The 14902-nt window shown below is 37.4% G+C and overlaps 1 protein-coding gene across 13 annotated transcripts in view; it reads right to left on the reverse strand.

The window, feature by feature from the left end:
- The window catches only part of SGK3 (serum/glucocorticoid regulated kinase family member 3), a 117694-nt gene that overhangs the window by 96941 nt on the left and 5851 nt on the right, over window positions 1-14902 (reverse strand). For 3 of the 13 annotated variants that reach the window (XM_082601707.1, XM_082601710.1, XM_082601704.1), the window contains one exon: window positions 10968-11094. The exons of the other annotated variants lie outside the window; for them this stretch is intronic. The gene's annotated coding sequence lies outside the window, so the exon portion shown is untranslated. The remainder of the gene's footprint in view (window positions 1-10967; window positions 11095-14902) is intronic. 13 annotated transcript variants of the gene reach the window in all.

A 14902-nucleotide genomic window follows, 5' to 3' on the forward strand; every position in this document is an offset into this window, starting at 1 on the left:
ACAACTGCATTACTGTTCTCTGATTAGTGCAGAATAATTATTGGATTCATGGCAATGCCAAGCTAAATGACACTGCAAAGAAACCCTTTGTTTTCAAATAAATCAGTGGTTGGCTTTAGATAATGCTCTAAAGAATCTTATTCATGTAGTGTACCCTAGTTAAAATTGTAAAAGTTGAGAACAAAAACAAAAACTTCCACCTCTATTAAAAGAATAATCTTTATTTAAAGCTTTTCTTTCTATATGAATTTAATAGAACCATAGAATTTTAGAGGTAGAAGAACTTTGGGTAATTTACAGTCAAAGAAAATAAAGTCACTTGCTAAGGATCACTTCACAAGTTAGTGGCAGATCTAACTGTATAACCTAGGCCTTCTAAGTTCCCTAGGCTAGGCTACTAAATATTATAGAATGTTATGGACAAGTTAATATCAGCCAAAGTTTATCAAGTTCCTACTTTATGCCCTTAACTATGGTAGGCATTTTCACATCTATCACCTCTTCCCTAAGTCAGCTAAAAGATTTTAAAAGACTTAGTAAAAGAATCACATCCACTCCTTTGGACATTGTGTTGCCAAAAGAGAATATGCCACATGAACTAAATGGAAAGAGGTAATTAAATTACTGCGATGACTATACTACTGAATAGGCTGTGTTCCAACAACACACTTCACTCTCAGGAATTTCCCTCCCAGAGGTAGATAAAGATTTAGAAAGCCTAGGAATGCATTTCTGGGTACCAGCCTCTCTGACAAGGACCAATAAAGACTTCTGCGGCTACCTCCTCCTCCTTCTACTTCTATACTTTTTCCACTATCACATTCTTTTTGATTCTTCTGTAGTTGTTGTCTGTTCTCCAATTAATGCTTTCTCCTGAACTGCTGTCCCCCGCAACCCCCTGCCACCATAATCTAGAAATGATGTAGCATTTCTCCTCTACATTCTGACCCGTTCCTTTTATCTACCTAGGCCAAATGGCCTTCCAAAATGGTCACTGTTAGAAGACAGGATTCATTAAATGAGGGATCACTCTTACTACAAATACAGTTTTTTTTAAAAACAACAGTAAAATGTGGGGTTTTTTATAATTTCAAAACAATAGTTTATTTTTTAAATACAGAATAATTTCTATTTGTGCTACAAGGCAAAGTTGAATATTGTCTTTACAAACACATGGTGCTAAAATGCCCAAGTATTTTTAGTTGAGGAAAATAATTTACTGGTATTCATACGTAGATACATTTTAAATCGCCTCTGCTAACTGGATCTCACATGGCCTCTCTACCATTGCAAATTTTGAAATGTGTATTTCATAGAGTTCTTGGAGGTACGGATCAAATAATGTTACCATGAAATACAAGAAAGAAAATTTAACCGTTTACCAATTCTGGTTACCATGAAGATGCAGTACTATTTGTTACTTTTTTTGGAGCTGTCATCTCAACCACACATTAGCAAATAAACTTTTAATTCCTAACCAATAAGTTGATCAAACAGGAATGTTCATTTATTTGAGATGAGTCTCAATACAGTTTCAAAAACATTCCAGAGCACTTTACTAGCAAATCCTGTCACATACAGACAAAAGAATCATGGACCTGAGAAAACAGCACTGAACTAAAGTTACATGTAAATTTAAAATTTGAAAGTAAATAAGTTTCTAATTTAATTCTGTTTAAATAGCCCACTAAAACAACATTATAAGTTTGCATTTGAGTCTTTTATCTTGATAGCAAGTTTTCATATTTATACCAATATGAAACATTAAAATAATGTTTAAAAATATTAAGAGGAACAGCCAGGAAAAAGATTAATAAGGAAAGAGAAGATGTGAACAACACCATAAATCAACTGGACCTAATAGATATCTCTGGAACATTCCTCCCAACAAAAGCAAAATACACATTCTTCTCAAGTGCACATAAAGCATTCTCTAGGATAGTCTATATATTAGGCCATGAGAAGGCCTCATTAAATTTACAAGGACAGAAATCATACAAAGTATGTTCTCAGAAAACAATGGATTTAAATTAGAGAGCAATAAATTATTAGAGAGATGCAAATCAAAACTACAGTGAGGTACCACCTCACACCGGTCAGAATGGCCATCATTAAAAAGTCTACAAATAACAAATGCTGGAGAGGGTGTGGAGAAAAGGAAACCCTCCTACACTGTTGGTGGGAATGTAAGTTGGTGCCGCCACTGTGGAAAACGGTATGGAGGTTCCTCAGAAAACTAAAAATAGAATTACCATATGATCCTGCAATTCCACTCCTGGGCACATATCCAGACAAAACTCTCATTCAAAAAGATACATGCAACCCTATGTTCACAGCAGCACTATTCACAGTAGCCAAGACATGGAAACAACCTAAATGTCCATCTACAGATGAATGCATAAAGAAGATGTGGTATGTATATACAATGGAATACTACTCAGCCATAAAGTAGAACAAAATAATGCCATTTGCAGCAACATGGATGCAACTAGAGATTATCATACTAAGTGAAGTAAGTCAGAAGGAGAAAGACAAATACCATATGATATCACTTACATGTGGAATCTAAAATATGACACAAATGAACCTATCTATAAAATGGGAACAGAATCAGGGACATAGAGAATAGACTAGTGGTTGCCAAGGGGGAGGAGGGTGGGAGAGTGTTGGATTGGGAGTTTGGGATTAGCAGATGCAATCTGGTATATATAAAATGGATAAACAACAAGGTCCTACTGTATAGCACAGGGAACTATATTCAATATCCCCTAATAAATCATAATGGAAAAGAATATGAAAAAGAATGTATTTATATGTATAACTGAGTCACTTTGTTGTACAGCAGTAATTAACACAAAATTGTAATTCAACTATACTTCAATAAAACATAAATTTAAAAAAAATTAGGGAGCAATAACAAAAGGAAATTTGGCAAATTCACAAATATGTGGAAATTAACACACTCTTAAGTAACCAATGAGTCAAAGAAAAAAAATCACAAGAGAAATTAGGAAATACTTTCAAATGAATAAAAATGAAAACAAAACATACCAAAAATTCCAGAATTCAGCTAATTTAATGTTTGGACGGAATTTTATAGCCATGAATGCCTATTATCAAAGGAAAAAAAAATTCAGAATAACAGCCTAACCTTCCCCCTTAAGAAACTAGAAAAAGAAGAGAGCTAAACCCAAAGCAAGCAGAAGGAAGAAAGTCATAATGATTAGAGCAGAAATTAATGAAAGAGAATAGAAAAACAATAGAGAAAAATCACTGGAAACAAAAGTTGCTTCTTTGGAAAAAACTTAACAAAATTGGTAAACCTTTACCTAGACTGATCGAGAATAAAAGAGAAAAGACTCATTACTAAATAAGGAATGAAAGAGGGAACAACACTACCAACCTCACAGAAGTAAAAAGAATTTTAAAAGAATACTATGAACAACTGTATACCAACAAATTAGATAACCAGATGAAATGAACAAATTTGTAGGAAGAAAAAAGCTACTGAAACTAAGAAGAAATAGAACCTATCTGAGTATATACATAACAAGTAAAGAGACTGAATTAGTAATCTGAAAAAAAATAATAAAGTCCCACAAAGAAAAGCCCAGGTCCAAATGGCTTCACTGGTGAATTCTACCAAATATTTGAAGAAGAATTAATATAAATCATTCACAAAATCTCCCCCCCCGCAAGAAAAAAGAAGAGGAAGGAACTAACAAGGCCAGTATTATCCTACCAAAACCAAATGAAGATATCACAAAAAAAGAAAGTTCTAGGTCAATATAGGTGCAAAAATCCTCAATAAAATACCAGCAAATCAAATCGAGTAACATATAAAAAGGATTACATACCATGACCAAATATGATTTATCCCAGGAATGCAGAGTTGGTTTATCATCTGAAAACTAATGAATGTAATACACTGTATTAACAGAATAAAGGACAAAAACCACACAATCATCTCAATAGTCGCAGAAAAGGCATTCGACAAAATCTAACACTCTTTAATTATAAAAGCATAAGAAACTTCAAACAGAAGAGAATTTCCTCCAACTAATAAGGGCATCTACAAATAAACCACAGTTAACATCACATGTAATGGTGAAAGACTGAATGCTCTTCCCCTGAGATCAGAAATAAGACAAACATATCAGCTCTCTTCATTTCTCTTTAACACTGAAGGTTCTAGCCAGAGCAACTAGGCAAAAAAAAATTATAAAAGCCTTTCAGATTGATAAGGAAGACTAAAACTATCTCCCTGAGCAGATGATATGATCTTATATACAGCTGTCTCTTGGTATCCATGAGGGACTGGTTCCAGGAGCCCCTGCAGATACTGAAATTGGATGCTAAAGTCCCTTATATAAAATGGAATAGTACATGAATACAGTCCACCCTCTGTATCTGGGGATGTGAGACTCCCAAATATGGAGGGTTGACTGCATAAAAAATCCTAATGAATCCACCAAAAAACTATTTAAACTAACAAATAAGTTCAGCAAGAATGAAGAATACAAGATCAGGGCCTCCCTGGTGGCGCAGTGGTTGAGAGTCCGCCTGCCGATGCAGGGGATACGGGTTCGTGCCCCGGTCTGGGAGGATCCCATATGCCGCGGAGCGGCTGGGCCCGTGAGCCATGGCCGCTGGGCCTGTGCGTCCGGAGCCTGTGCTCCGCAGCGGGAGAGGCCACAACAGTGAGAGGCCCGCATACCGCAAAAAAAAAAAAAAAAAGAATACAAGATAAATATTCAAAAATTGTACTAATATAATGTTATATAAATTATACTCAATTAAAAACTCAATTGTATTTCTATACAGTAGTATGAGTAAACATTAAATGAGTTAAAAAAACAATTCCACTAACAATAGCATCAAGAAGAATAAGATACTTAGGAATAAAGTTTAACAAAAGAAGTGTAAGACTTATACACTGAAAGCTACAAGACATTGTTAAAAGAAATTATAGAAGGCCTTAATAAGTGGAAAAACAACCAGTGTTCATGGATCTGAAGACTAAAATATTGCTAAGATGGCAATAGTCTCCAAACTGATCTACAGATTCAATGCAATCCCTATCAAAATTCCTTGCCATTTTTTCATAAATTGACAAGCTGATCCTAAAATTCATATGGAAATGCATTTGACCCAAAATAGAGTAATCTTGAAAGAGAACAAAGTTGGAGGACTCACACTTTCTGGTTCCAAAACTTACTACAAAGCCACACTAAGCTAAGATAACGCAGCGTGGCACTGGCATTAAGACAGAGCTTTCCACTTATGTGCAGAATCTAAAAAGTAAAATAAAAGAATGAATACAAAAAAAATAGAAACAGTCTCATAGATACAGAGAACAAACTAGTGGTTACCAGTGGGAGAGAAGTGGGGGGCAGGGGAAAGATAGGGGAAAGGAATTAAGAGGTACAAACTACTAGGTATAAAATAAATAAGATACAGGATGTAATATAACTAATATTTTATAATAACTTTAAATGAAGTACAATCTATAAAAGTACTGAATTACTATGTTGTATACCTGAAACTAATATAACATTATAAATCAACTATCCTTCCAAAAAAATTTTTTAAAGATAGATAGACTAAAATTGAGAGTACAGAAATAAACTTTTACGTTTATGGCCAATTGATTTTCGACATGGATGCCAAGATAGAACAACTGAATATCCATGTGCAAAAGAATGAAGCTGGACCCCTACCTCACACCATAACGAAAAATTAACTCAAAACAGATCAACGATCTAAAAGTAAGAAATAAAACTATAAAGCTCTTAGAAGAACACACAGTAGTAAATCTTTGTGACCTTGGGTTAGGCAATAATTTCTTAGATGAGTGGCATGACACCAAAAGCACAAGTGAGAGAAGAATAAATTAACTGGACTTCATCAAAACTAAAAACTTTAGGGCTTCAAGGGAAACCGTAAGGAAAGTGAAAGAGAAAATCCACGAAATGGAAGAAATATTTGTAAATCATACAATGTGCATCCAAAATATGTACAGAACTCTTACAATTCAGCAAAAAAAGAAAAATAACCCAATTAAAACATACCTGAAAAGACGTTTCTCCAAAGAAGGTGACAAATGATCAATAAGCACATGAAAGATGCTCAATATCATTAGGCATTAAGAAAATGAAGGGGCTTCCCTGGTGGCGCAGTGGTTGAGAGTCCGCCTGCCGATGCAGGGGACACGGGTTCGTGCCCCGATCCCGGAAGATCCCACATGCCGCGGAGCGGCTGGGCCCGCGAGCCATGGCCGCGGAGCCTGTGTGTCCGGAGCCTGTGCTCCGCAACGGGAGAGGCCACAGTAGTGAGAGGCCCGCGTACAGCAAAAAAAAAAAAAAAAAAAAAAAGAAAATGAAAATCAAAACCTCAATGAGATACCACTTCACACCCACTAAAATGACTGAAGTCCAAAAAGACAGACAATAAGTGTTGGTGAGGATCTGGAGAAATTTGAACCCTCTTACCTTACCGGTGGGATTGTAAAATAGTGCAGACACTGGAAAACAGTTTGGCAATTCCTCAAAAAGCTAAACTGAGTTACACATGACCCAGCAATTCTGCTGCTAGCTATACACCCAAGAGAAATGAAAGCAGATGTCCATACAAAAAAACTGCACATGAATATTCACAGCAGCATTACTAATAACTGCCCAAAAGTGGAAACAACCCAACTATACCATTAATAGATGAATGAATAAGCAAAATATGGTATACTGATAAAATGGACTATTTCTCAGCAATAAAAAGACATGAAGTACTACATGCTACAATGTGGATGGACCTTAAAAACATTATGCCAAGTGAAATAAGCCAGTCACAAAAGACCACATACCATAAGATTCCACGTTGCTTTTTTTTTTTGGTCGCGGCTCAAGGGATATTAGTTCCCTGACCAGGGACTGAACTCCGGCCATAACAGCGAAAGCGCCAAGTCTTAACCACCGGACTGCCAGGGAATTCCCATAAGATTCCACTTTTTATGAAATATCTAGAATAGGTGAATCTATATATACAGAAAGTAGATTCATCATTGCCACAGGCTGGGAGGAGATGAGAACAGGTAGACAGGGAATGAGGGATGAGTGACTGCTGATGAGTCCAGGGTTTCTTTGGGGGATGATGAAAACGTTTTGGAATTAGACAGTGTTGAAGCCTGCACAATTCTGTGACTAAACCACTGACTTGTACACTTTAAAAAGATGAATTTAATGGCATATCAATTAAGTCTCAATAAAGCTGCTTTTCTCTTTAATGTATTGTATTAAGTGTAAGAGACTCCACTGTATGCTATGGGTTTATTCTGTCTTCTCCATTCACTTTCTGTGACATTTTAAACTTTTCTTGTCATTTGAATTTCCTGAGTATCTTTCTCAAAATCTTTGCCCAGAACATAAATATATTTTATTACATAACAGAATCATAGGAATTCAGACCTAAAATGTTCTTTCATTCCTACTTAGTTAACAAGAGCTCACTCCACTATCTGCCAAGACACAATCTACTTGCATTAGCTAATACCCAACATAAATCAGCAAAATGATAGACTACCGGCTGATGGCTCTACTTCCAAGGATTAATATAAATAGGGCTGCTTATCACCATTAAGGGATTTCAGAATATGACAACAGCATTTGTCAGTGTTGGCAAAGTTCATTGGACACTGGTTGCTAACAGTACGAATTTGACAGCTCTGCAGATCAAACATAAGACATTCAAATTCTATAGGTTCAGAAAATTAATTTGTAATGAGGTAGATAGACCTAGAGTCTGTCATACAGAGTGAAGTAAGTCAGAAAGAGAAAGACAAATACCTTATGCTAACACATATATACGGAATTTAAAAAAAAAATGTCATGAAGAACCTAGGGGTAAAACGGGAATAAAGACACAGACCTACTTGAGAATGGACTTGAGGATATGGGGAGGGGGAAGGGTAAGCTGTGACAAAGCGAAAGAGAGGCATGGACATATATACACTACCAAATGTAAGGTAGATAGCTAGTGGGAAGCAGCCGCAGAGCACAGGGAGATCAGCTCGGTGCTTTGTGACCGCCTGGAGGGGTGGGATGGGGAGGGTGGGAGGGAGGGAGATGCATGAGGGAAGGGATGTGGGAACAGATGTATATGTATGACTGACTCACTTTGTTATAAAGCAGAAACTAATAAAAAAAAAAGAAAATTTAACATATCCAGCAATTAAATTTAGAATTTTAAGCACTTTTCTATTAGGGAAGAAATATACGATATTTAAAACATTTTCAGTCAGCTTCCTTCCTGAAGCCTGGCAGCAGTTTCTAGATTAAAACATTAATATCATCTCAGAACCATAAAGTAAAAATGAAAGGCCAGTTTTCAAAACTCATTTAACCATTGCCTCATCAGCAGATGGTAATCAGAGTTACCTGTAAATCAATTCTGCCTGTTCTTTCTGATGAGGGGCTTTGAGGGGAGTCAGCCTTTACCCCCTTCTCAAAGGCACAGGGGACCCCCTGGTAAAGCCAGGTAGACCTGATCAGATCAACTCTGCCCCATGTTGGCCACACATGGCCACCTTCAAAGCCTCACTAAACCCTAATTTGCTCATCTGTAAAATGAAACTACCACCTACACCACGGAGTTATTATGAGTATTTAATAAAATAAAGTCTCTAAAGCACCCGGCACATGGTAGGTACAAAATAAATATTCGAACTCTTTGCTCTTCAAAAACTACAAAAATCATGCTGAACAAAACTATTTGGTTTAGCTTATACTGAAAAGAGCAGAATTATCTGAAAACTAAAAGTAAACCAACCTTTATTTTCTAAAAGCACCAAACCCACAGACATAATTTTTAAAACTACTTTTACAGTGGTTTATATATATATTCACCTGGTTAAAAAACAAAGAAAATATAAAAGACACTCAGTGAAAAGTCTGCTTCCCACTCCTGTCCCCACCCACCCAGTTCTCATTACCCAATCCCCAAAATAGACAGAAACACTGTTAATCTTTTATGTATCCTTATTTATGCTTGGACAAAGCGAAAATGTATTTTTTCTTGTTTTTCTACACAGAAGTAGCAACTTATATATATCATTCTGCATCTTAAAGACAAAATTTTATCCTAAAATGTTCCAATGAAAGTGTGAAAATGAATAAAGGAAACCTCATTTAAAATAGAAGCAAAAATAAACAAATGGGACTACATCAAACTAAAAAGCTTTTGCACAGGGCAGGAAACTACCAACAAAATGAAAAGGCTGCCAACTGAATAGGAGGAAATATTTGCAAACGATATATCTGATAAGGGGTTAATATCCAAAATATACAAAGAACTCATACAGCTCAACATCAAAAAACAGACAACCCAATTTAAAAATGGGCAGAGGACCCAAACAGACACTTTTCTAAAGATGACATACACATAGCCAACAGGCACATGAAAAGATACTCAACATCACTAATCATCAGTGAAATGCAAATCAAAACCGCAATGAGATACTACCTTACCCCTATTAAAATGGCTATCATCAAAAAGACAACAAATAGGGCCTCCCTGGTGGCGCAGTGGTTGAGAGTCCGCCTGCCGATGCAGGGGATGCGGGTTCGTGCCCCGGTCTGGGAGGATCCCATATGCCGCGGAGCGGCTGGGCCCGTGAGCCATGGCCGCTGGGCCTGCGCGTCCGGAGCCTGTGCTCCGCAACGGGAGAGGCCACAGCAGTGAGAGGCCCGCATACCGCAAAAAGAAAAAAAAAAAAAAAGACAACAAATAGGGACTTCCCTGGAGGCGCAGTGGTTAAGAATCTGCCTGCCAATGCAGGGGACACAGGTTCAAGCCCTGGTCCGGGAAGATCCCACATTCCACAGAGCAACTAAGCCCATGCACCACAACTACTGAGCCTGCGCTCTAGAGCCCGCAAGCCACAACTACTGAAGCATGCACGCCTAGAGCTCGTGCTCCACAACAAGAGAAGCCACCACAATGAGAAGCCAGCGCACCACAATGAAGAGTAGTCCCCGCTCGCCACAACTGGAGAAAGCCCGCATGCAGCAACACAGCCAAAAATAAATAAAATTTAAAAACAAAAAAGAAATGATGTTAATGTTAGTAGGAATTTGAAATAAAGGAAATCTATGGCAGAGACAAAAATCAAGGGGGAGGGCCTCCCTGGTGGCGCAGTGGTTGAGAGTCCGCCTGCCGATGCAGGGGATACGGGTTCGTGCCCCGGTCTGGGAGGATCCCATATGCCGCGGAGCAGCTGGGCCCGTGAGCCATGGCCGCTGGGCCTGCGCATCCGGAGCCTGTGCTCCGCAACGGGAGAGGCCACAACAGTGAGAGGCCCGCATACCGCAAAAAGAAAAAAAAAAAAAAAAAAAAAAATCAAGGGGGAAAAGGGGCATAGTCTTATAAATCTCTTAAAAACTCTTCTCTGCTAAAATATTGGAGAATCTTAACTTCCATTAAATAAAAAAAAATCATTTCCTACAGACAAAAAAAATAAACCAAATATTCATGAGAAGACAGAGTGGGGGTAAAAGGAGATGAATTAGAAAAAAAGAAAGGTACTGATGTCGAAATGGGCTAAAAAATGTAAACTATGCACAACTATGTACACTTAGAACTACAAAACCAAGAACCATTTTTTAAAAATTATAGTATAATCTTAACTTCTGAGTGTTTATTAACAGTGGTCCAGGTTCAAATAAGCAAATAATACAGTGCTTTCATGTTTAAGCCATCATCAATTTTAGCACCATGTTGTTTGGAAGCAGAATAAAAATGTCTTTTCAAAACCTTTTTCATTCACGTTTATGAAAAAATAGGCCTTTACTCTCAGTGTAACCTAAGTAGCTATTGCCTTGGTACTGAGCTCCTCATAATGTTTGGCCCAAGCACCTTTACAGGTGAGCTGAAGTTGGTATGAAGTCAGCTACCTGGGCTTGATCCCCAACATGTACCTTTTGAGAGAGTCTCCAGGGACACCTTAATACTCCTGCAGTCAGCATTGTTTCTTCTCTAATTCCCAAGGATGGAAGGCTGATCTACATGTGTTTCTCACCAATACATTTCTCTGTTGATGAAAGTCTGGAAGAAAAGGGTTTGGAACCTTGATACACCATTTCTCAAAGACTGCTAACCTCTGTGTCAGATAACCTTCTTAGTCTTCAACTTACTTAAAAACAAAGAGATTGTTTTTAAGCCAGAGATCTAGAACTTCAGATGTATTTTCTAAAGGAATCAGTGATTTTACCTAGAAGTGAGCTTTCAAGACCAAAGCACACTCTACTCAATCTAACATCTTCAATGGGGGAAAAAATAGCACAGAACAATGCTACTGCAGTGACATGAACCAAAAAACATATATATAAACGGTTTTAATTTTTATCATACATGCCAATGCTTAAGGAAAAACAGCTTATTTAGAGGCGAGAAGGTGGGTGGAGACTTCTGTGGAAATTTTGAAAGGAATTACTGGGTATTCTTTTTTTTTTTTTTTTGTGCGGTACGCGGGCCTCTCACTGTTGTGGCCTCTCCCGTTGCGGAGCACAGGCTCCGGACGCGCAGGCTCAGCGGCCATGGCTCACGGGCCCAGCCGCTCCGCGGCATATGGGATCCTCCCAGACCGGGGCACGAACCCGTATCCCCTGCATCGGCAGGCGGACTCTCAACCACTGCGCCACCAGGGAGGCCCTTACTGGGTATTCTTAACCACTAGTTCTTTATAATATCTACCTTTCCTCCCAAACTAAAAGCTTTCCTTTTCCTTATTAAAGGCTTGTTCTTAACTGTATCACCATGATTAGTATCTTTTTTGCTCAAGACCAAAATGAAGAGAGTGTGATGGAGAAAGGAGAGAGAGAAATTTTCTTAAAGCAAAAGCTGGAAGAAGAGGAAAAAAGAACAAGGTTAAAAGGGGGACTAAGCTCTCAGAAAGTGGAGGAAAGCCACAAAAGGATATAAGAGAAAAGTGTGGGCGACAGCCTGTGCACATGTGCTGTGGGAGAAGAAAAAGGGCGTGGAGAGATTAGCCCAGACAGATGCTGTCTGGAAAAACTGGTGGGGTTAGTAACTAGAGAGTTGTATGCATGAAATTATACTAAATCAAGTGTTACTAACTCTGAGATAGCCTATAAGAGGATCACAAGAAACTTCAAGGTCACCTATTCCTACCATTGGAGGGAGTTTTGTTAAACCAATTACTTCAAACAATGTACTTATCATTAGGAGACTATTTCAAAACATCTGAAGTTCAACTGTTCTAATTTTTAACTGAATTCAACACTTTTTCTCCGTTCAGGTCCATTATTTCTGCTTTTCCTTTAGTGATCATAATCTATGATATATGAATATTCTATCATTTCTCTTCTTAAATATCTTGTATTTTAGATGTACTTAAAATAAAATATTGACTGACCTCCATCAAAAGGATATATGCTTTTTGCTGATTTGAATGGATTTGTCCATCCACACACCCTCACCTCATCCCCTTTATGAGCAGTAGTATAAATTTCCAGTAGTGTTATCCAGATTTGGGGAATGGCAGGTGGCCAGGAAATATAGTAAAATGACTGGTTCAAAAGTGCCTGGAATCTATGACGTTGGTTGACTAAATAAACATGATTCTCTAACCAACAAAGCAAGCCCGCATAAGAGAAAAAATTTAATGTCATTGGAAATATGGATATGCACACACAAATGAAAGTTTAGAAGCATATACTCTAAAATGCTAATAGTGATTATTGAGTGGTAGGTTTACTGATGATTCTTATTTTCTCTTTTCTTCTTTGAATTTTTCTTAAAAATATGGTGATTTGGTGATTTAAATATTTTTTTAAAGATACAAAAGAACATAGAGATAATAGAAATACAAAATGGATAAATTATTAACTACAAAGTGGAATACTGTGCAGCTGTCAAAACCAATGATGTAGCACTATAGATGTCCATGATAAACAGTTAAATAAGAGATATAAGGACAAATTGTGTAGAATGAGTCCCATTTTTTAAAACTTCATGTATGTTTGCAGATACGCAAGTTTATATAAGCATGGAGCAAAGTCCAGAAGGATATAAAAGCCCAGCAGTGGTTACCTTCATAGGTAAGATTACAGTGGAGAGGATTTATTTTTTAGTTCATACACTTCTCAATTGCTTGAATTTAAGGTATACCTTTTTAATTAAAAATAATATTTAGAAAACATGAGACAAAAGTAAAATTAAAATGAGAAAAAAGATGACATATAGTGTTTTCTTAGGAAACTAAGAATATGATTCCTATATTTCCTTTTAGCTGGTCATATATACAATATATATGTGCCTTAGATTATATAGTCTGTATCTTGGTCCTATATATATACATATATATATATATATATTTGTATGTGTGGATGCTGAGTTGGAAAACAGATTAAGTTAACTTTGATCTATTTTTATTTTTATTTATTTTTTTAACATCTTTATTGGAGTATAACTGCTTTACAATGGTGTGTTCGTTTCTGCTTTATAACAAAGTGAATCAGCTCTACATATATGTATATCCCCATATCTCTTCCCTCTTGCATCTCCCTTCCTCCCACTCTCCCTATCCCACCCCTCTAGGTGGTCACAAAGCACCGAGCTGATCTCCCTGTGCTATGCGGCTGCTTCCCACTAGCTATCTGTTTTACATTTGGTAGTGTATATATGTCCATGCCACTCTCTCACTTTGTCCCAGTTCACCCTTCCCCCTCCCTGTAGCCTCAAGTCCATTCTCTAGTAGTTCTGCGTCTTCATTCCCATCTTGCCCCTAGGTTCTTCATGACCTTTTGTTTTTTTGTTTTTTAGATTCCACATATACGTGTTAGCATATGGTATTTGTTTTTCTCTTTCTGACTTACTTCACTCTGTATGACAGACTCTAGGTCTATCCATCTCACTACAAATAACTCAATTTCGTTTCTTTTTATGGCTGAGTAATATTCCATTATATATATGTGCCACATCTTCTTTATCCATTCATCTGTTGATGGACACTTAGGTTGTTTCCATGTCCTGGCTATTGTAAATAGAGCAGCAATGAACATTGTGGTACATGACTCTTTATGAATTATGGTTTTCTCAGAGTATATGCCCAGTAGTGGGATTGCTGGGTCGTATGGTAGTTCTATTTTTAATTTTTTAAGGAACCTCCATACTGTTCTCCATAGTGGCTGTATCAATTTACCTTCTCACCAACAGTGCAAGAGGGTTCCCTTTTCTCCACACCCTCTCCAGCATTTATTGTTTGTAGATTTTTTTTTTACATCTTTATTGGAGTATACTTGCTTTACAATGGTGTGTTAGTTTCTGCTTTATAACAAAGTGAATCAGTTATACATATACATATGTTCCCGTATCTCTTCCCTCTTGCATCTCCCTCCCTCCCACCCTCCCTATCCCACGCCTCCAGGCGGTCACAAAGCACTGAGCTGATCTCCCTGTGCTATGCGGCTGCTTCTCACTAGCTATCTACCTTACGTTTGGTAGTGTATATATGTCCATGCCTCTCTCTTGCTTTGTCACAGCTTACCCTTCCCGCTCCCCATATCCTCAAGTCCATTCTCTAGTAGGTCTGTGTCTTTATTCCTGTCTTACCCCTAGGTTCTTCATGACTTTTTTTTTCTTAAATTCCATATATATGTGTTAGCATATGGTATTTGTCTTTCTCTTTCTGACTTACTTCACTCTGTATGACAGACTCTAGGTCTGTCCACCTCATTACAAATAGCTCAATTTCGTTTCTTTTTATGGCTGAGTAATATTCCACTGTATATATGTGCCACATCTTCTTTATCCATTCATCCGATGATGGACACTTAGGTTGTTTCCATCTCCAGGCTATTGTAAATAGAGCTGCAATGAACATTTTAGTACA

Source organism: Mesoplodon mirus (genome assembly GCF_964341445.2).
Source record: "Mesoplodon mirus genome assembly, chromosome: 16".
NCBI lineage: Eukaryota > Metazoa > Chordata > Mammalia > Artiodactyla > Ziphiidae > Mesoplodon > Mesoplodon mirus.